The sequence below is a fragment of the Thalia democratica genome, chromosome 8 (assembly GCF_965202585.1).
Source record: "Thalia democratica chromosome 8, ktThaDemo2.hap1.1, whole genome shotgun sequence".
NCBI classification, from domain to species: Eukaryota; Metazoa; Chordata; class Thaliacea; order Salpida; family Salpidae; genus Thalia; species Thalia democratica.
Window position 1 is genome coordinate 14,476,056 of NC_139172.1, and position 6,576 is coordinate 14,482,631.

The window sequence follows — 6,576 nt, forward strand, 5'->3', positions numbered from 1 at the left end:
GTCAGCTTGAGCTTTTGTTTAACTTAAAGTTTTTATATAAGCTAAATACACATTTTATTAGGTAGTACTAAATTTTGCTTTTATAAAAGTAAATTTAGTTTTGTTCTTAAAGTCTTTAAAACTATTAAAAAATGGTATACTTGTCAGTAGTATTTACTACTAAAGTTATAATTTTCACTAATATTTTAGATGAGGAATAATAATTTAATAGATATAAGTTGATTTAGCAGTTATCGATAGTTTGAACTAAACGACATATAAATCTAATTATAGAACGCTTTATATATAAGTCTTTCTATTTTTGTTTCTATTTGTAATGCAATGTTTAAAAAATATATCAGGCAAACTTTTATTAAAAATTGTAAGTTTAAAAAGATTGAAATTTCGGTAAATATTTTAAAATTTAAAAAAACACTATTTGAGATGAGCATTTAATTTTTTATTTTATCGGTTTTAAAAGAAAAATACAAGTCTTACGAATTATTAATTAGTGTTCAAAAAACATATTAATACTTTTTTTAGACTCTGTAATACTATTAACTACTTAGTTTTACAATAAAAAACTAAAAAAAAGTTGTTGTTTAATTTTTCTCAACTTTTATATTAATTAGATTTCTTTTTAAGTAATATATAAATTTTTTATTTTAGGTTAATACCTGAAAAAAGATATTAGGAATAATTTTTGAACCATACCGAAAAAAAAAAATCTCTTTTATCACAACCTGATATTATTGTTTATTCAACGATAAAAAAAAGTCTTCAAAAATTTTGGTCTAAAGAACCTAGTGTACGAAGGAGGCTATCGGTTATCGAGTCGTACACCACAAATACTGAACATGATAAAAAACTAGAATAAAAAATGTATTGCTTGTTTTTGAAGCTAAGTAAAAAATAAAAATAAGAAGTATAAGTTAGAATAATGCTTGATTAAAAATAAATAAATTCATCGTATAAGATCGGTTTTTGGTAGCAAACCGTAGTGGCTAAAAGTTTGTTTATAATTTTTATTTGAGTAGTTTAAGGTAGATTAAGAACACATAACCTAGCCAATTTTCAATTTGATTAATAGATAAGGGCTAAAGGGTCACTTAAAATATTATGAAACAACTAGTTAGTAAAATCAAAAAATTGACTATAATTAATATTATTTTTATAGTGTAAACAAAACAAGCAAAACTACTTTTGTAGCGTTAGAAAAAGTAAATTAATTAGAGGATTTAAAATATTTATTTAAACTTTCTTTTTTAACTTATAATAAAGTAAAGATAATTTCCTGTTTAACTTATGTTTCTGAAATTGTAAGAAACGCATGAATTTTTAAACGGTTTCTAAAGATTACACGATATAGTACTTTGACTTACAAAAAAAACGAACTTGAATGAAACAAAAATATTATTTATTATAGATAATCGTGTCTTGAAGTCCTTAAAAATACTAAAAGCTTAGTTTATGATTAAAGTTAAGAACTTTATAAATTTACTTCGACTGATCTTATTAAAACTTTATGTTTTATAGTAATGAAAAATAAATAGTCAAATAGACTGCTGAAAATTCTAAATAATAAAGTTTTATACTTTAGCACAAAAAGTTATTATAGGTTTATTAAAAGTTCATTTCCGATTTTTCCCTTAAAATAACTAAAATATTTTGAAATTTTAAACACACAAATAATAATATTATTTTAACACTTGTTTTCCAAATTTTAAATTTTTTTTTTGTTAAATGTGTTTTATATTTTTACTGAATGTTAAATTTTTACTTTAAGTATTTAATGTTTTTTATTTAGATATATTATTTAATGATAATAAGTGTATTTATACTAATTGGTTTTTAATACAGATAAAACTAATTTTACAAAACGACAGCTGGAAATTATTTATCTTTAAAAGTAAAACTCTATTAAACAAAACGTTTTATTAAGGTTAACGAAACATTTTATTATTTTAAAATCAAAAACTTAAAAAATTAATGTAAGTTACTGTGAAATATTTGTTTTCTTGTTAAATAAAAAAAAAGTATAAATAAATTAAATAGGGTTTTTAAATGGTTACATTTGTCTATTCACACACAGTAAAAAGTAAAAGAATAATTAATATTTTTGAACATCAAATGTGCTTGAAAAAAAAATATATATACAAAAAGCTATAATGAAACATAAAGTAAAATAGAAACGTTGTCTTATATTTCTTTTGTTTATTAATACCCTATATATTTTTTGTTTTAAAGTTTTTAGCAAACTGTTATAACATTTTTAGTAAAAGTTAGAGTAATTATTTTTGTCGCTACAACATACAATCAGATGTTGTAATATATGGGCTATAATGATCTAGTTCTCTCGTTTAAACACACTAATTAATTCATAAATGCCTTTTTTAATATCAATTTAGGTATATATATATACATATGTAGAAAAGAATATAGTTAAAAAAAATAAATCAACTTGCACAGAGCCCATTTGAAGGCCTTTTCAATTTTTTTTTGCAAATTGTCGAGTAAGAATAAAAAGCAGTACATATGTTTTATAAAGCTAAATTTTTTAATCCTCAGCTATTAAAAGTACTTAACATTGTAACTTGTGTATTCATGTAAAGCGCAGTACAATTAAATTCAAACTTTAACAGCTGAGGATGACGCATTTTGATTTATAAAACACTTGTCCTATTTTTATTGAGTTCAATAAATTGCAAGGAACTATAAATATATATATATATAGAATTAAGTTATTTAACTTAATAAATTAAATTTTTCACACTGAGCCCACCTTGAGGGCTTTATTATAAAAAAGGTTTATTTAAAGATGCAAAACTCAAAGGACTCGAGTTTTGTGACTATTCACTCATCAGCTTCAAAACAAGTTTAAAATAAAGCACAAAACAAAATCACTAATGAAATATATATATATAGTTTTTTTTAAGTTTTCGTCGATAGCGCTCGACACTTTGATTTAAAACTAAATGTTTATTGTATTATACTAAAAAACTATAGGTTTATATGACCGTTTCGTATAAAAGATGCTATGCTATTACTTTGTTATCCATTGTAAGGTAAATTTGAACTAATAGTTTTCAATGAAGTGCTTTTAGTTTTTAAAAACTTCTAAAAGATGATCTATGAAATTTTGTGGTTCTGACATGATTATTACAGTTTAATGTCATAGATGTTACTAGAGTAATGCGATAAAAATCATTAGCTCTAATAAAAATGTTAGTGTTTTTTAGAATGAAATTTGATTTAATAAAATAAAATGTAAATTAAATAATACTTTTTGTATTTACTTTTTTTTAAAGAAATTTGATAGAATTCTATTTAAATAATAACTTAGATAAAACATAAACTCTCGAGTTGGGTGAAACATTTTTTATAATGAAACTCTTAAAAAATATTTGTATAGAAGTTAAATTTATATAATTATATTAAGTTTAATTAATATTTGAATAACTATTTTCGTATTTTCGTTTAGCTAGCGTGTTGAAATTTTATTTTTACTACAACTTAGTAACAGTTTAAGTTGCTACAATATAAAAACGTTTAAATGAAAAAACTACCCATTAAAAACTTTTAACTTTACAAAAGCTAATACAGTAAATTTTTTAGAGTAAATAAATTGTAAAGTTTAGCACAAATGTTCTTTTAAAATTCCATTACTTAAGTTATCTTACCATACTTTTACTTCGATATCTTTTTAATTATCGTAAAAATTTATCTTGTTAGTTTAAATTAAAAACACTGTTTAAATTTTGTAACACCTGTGTTTGAGTTACTTTAAATAAAAAATGTATCTATTTAGAAAAATGTTTAGTGTATACCAAAGTAACTTTATTTTAAAGTAAATGAAAAAAAAAAGTTAATAGAACTCATAGAATTTTATTTTAATCTGTAGGATTTGTACAATTTAGGTTAAAAGAATAAAAAGAACTTTAGACGAATAGACAATGTGATTTTGCTTTAGTTTTTGTCAACGAAGTTCTAAGAAATAAAATTTATTATGAATGATTAAGTTTAAAGAATAATACAAAGTGCCTCCGGCCTAAACGAGTTTTATATTTTTTTTAATAACAATAACTTTTTCCATAGTTTATTTGACAATTATGTATGTGCAGAACTATTGTATATACTTTTTAAGTTAATTTGACAAACAAGTATAAAAAGCAAAGTAATTTAATAGAAAAGTTAAAAATAGAACTACAAAATATAAACTAAATTTATTGATTAGAAGAATAAGTTACGAGCTTATATGAACAGTTTTGTTTAAAAATTAATCTTTAAAACAAGTTTGAATGATTTCATAAACATTTTATTACTTCGTTTTTTAATAATACCAAAACAAATGATTTAATCCCTTTAAAATTATTTTTTAAACAATTTTATGATCGATTAGTTATAATTGAAAAATAATTTATAGATTTTTTTATCTAAAATTTTATTAATCATTTTTTACTAAGTTAACAAAAGTGTGATTAATTTTTGCAAAGCAAAAAAAAACATGTTTTATTTTGAGTTTAAAGTGTTTATTGTTTGAAAAATATAAACAATTTGGTTTTTTCATTAGATATTGTGCGGGAATTTTCGAAAACTAGTTTTTTTTTATGCATTTTACCACAATAAATTTTTACAAGCGTAACTTTGTTTTCATACTTAAATTCTTTAAGGTTAAGACAGATTAATTAAAAATAAATTAACTTAGCTGTTTATGTTAAACTCACTTTATTTGATCATTAGTGTTTTTTTGTATGTTTCTAAGTTGTTTGTAATGTTAAATAAAATACTGAATTCAGTACATATTAATAATTTGTAAGATAAATTAAACATTTGTAATTCCTCTGAAAGATCTAATAAAAGTGTGTGTAAAAAATATTTCAAAGTAAAAATAAATTTTATTTATTTCAGCTTTCTTTTTAAAACTTTCAAAGTAAAACTTTTAGATACGATTAAAAAAAAAGGTCCATAATAGAATTTATTTTAGACTCAGCACATGTTTTTTTTTTCAATAATGAGTACATTTATTTTTCTAATAAAGAGTATTAAAGAACATGATAAAATTGTAAACATTAAATCAAAACATCAAGACTAAAAAATATATATTGTAAAGTTATTTTGTTAACTTGTAATGAAAAACGCTTTACTTTTAAATGAAGTTTGTAAAAATGTTTATTGTGTTTTCTTTTGTAGTTCATAATAACAAATTAACTTTATTTGGTTTAAGTTATAAAGACTTATTATTATCTTAATTTAAAGCAAAAGTTTACGTATATATTTTTTCAAATATTAATGATACAAAAATATTTTTAACATTTTATTTATTTTTCAGTTGACTATAATTTAAACGTTATTTAATATTTTCGTGTTATCTAAATGAAGTTTTTATAAAATTTTAGAAAAAATATTATTAATACACAAAATCTTGGTCATTAAAAATAAAACCTATGTACATTGATTTTTTTTAGGTAAGTGAATTTCATGATACAATTTAAATAAGAAAACTTATTTGTCTTTTAAATGTAAATATTCTAAAACTCTTGTTTAATAAAAATAACATTACTTTAAGCATATCTAGCAATTAAAACCAGTCATATTTAAATTTACTTCTCTTAAAATACTAATATGAAGACTTTTAAAAAACTAACTTAGAAAAAACAGAATTCATTATTTCTTAATTTAAAACAATGTTTTATAGATTTCTATTTGATTATTTCAAATTGTACATTAATCTTCCTTTATTGTAGCAACATATTTTTCTGTGTGTTAACGCATCAACACACTTCAACTGGGTTCTGTAAAAAAAATATTATGTTGGTACAATAAAGGAAGATTACTGTACAATTTGTTTTTATTTATATTCCAGTGAAGTTGTTTCACTAGGATCTTTTGTTAGCAAACGATTAAATCTATATATTTTTGAACAGTTATTTGATTATTTCTTATTTTTTGATATTTATAAAAAAAAGTATATATAAGTAGTGCTTTTATTTTAGAAGTTTTTAAAGTTTTTATTTTGTAAACTAAACATTAACTATAAGAACAAAATATCTAATGTTTTGAAGTTTTAGTAAAATGTTTGTGATTTAAAGAAATAATATAAATATTTATATTTTCAAAAGTTTGTAGTGATGCTTGAGTAGTTTTTTATGCATCAAGGTAAAATGTTTTGTATTTTTAGCGTAAACCTATCATTTAGTAAAATTTCAAAGCTAGAGATTATTTATATATAATATATATCTAACTTGTAAAACAAGATGCGATAAAATTATACTTTAAAGACTTTTTAAATTTAGAAACTACCTAAAGTTAACAAAGTATTCATAGTTGATATATACAGTGTTTTTAGTCGTATACATTTTTTTCTTTCTTTTTTAATTTTATATTAGTAATAAAACTATAGTTTTTCTAAATATTAACTAAACACTTATTTTAAAAATTAATGACTTTATATTACATATATTCAAATTCATATAATGTAGCAGTCTATTATATCATAGCATTATAGAGAACTTATAAGGTTTTGAAATTAATTAGCGAATGCAGCGACAATGTTTAAACGTGTAATTTAAAGCAGATCTTTAAAGAAGAAAAAGTTTA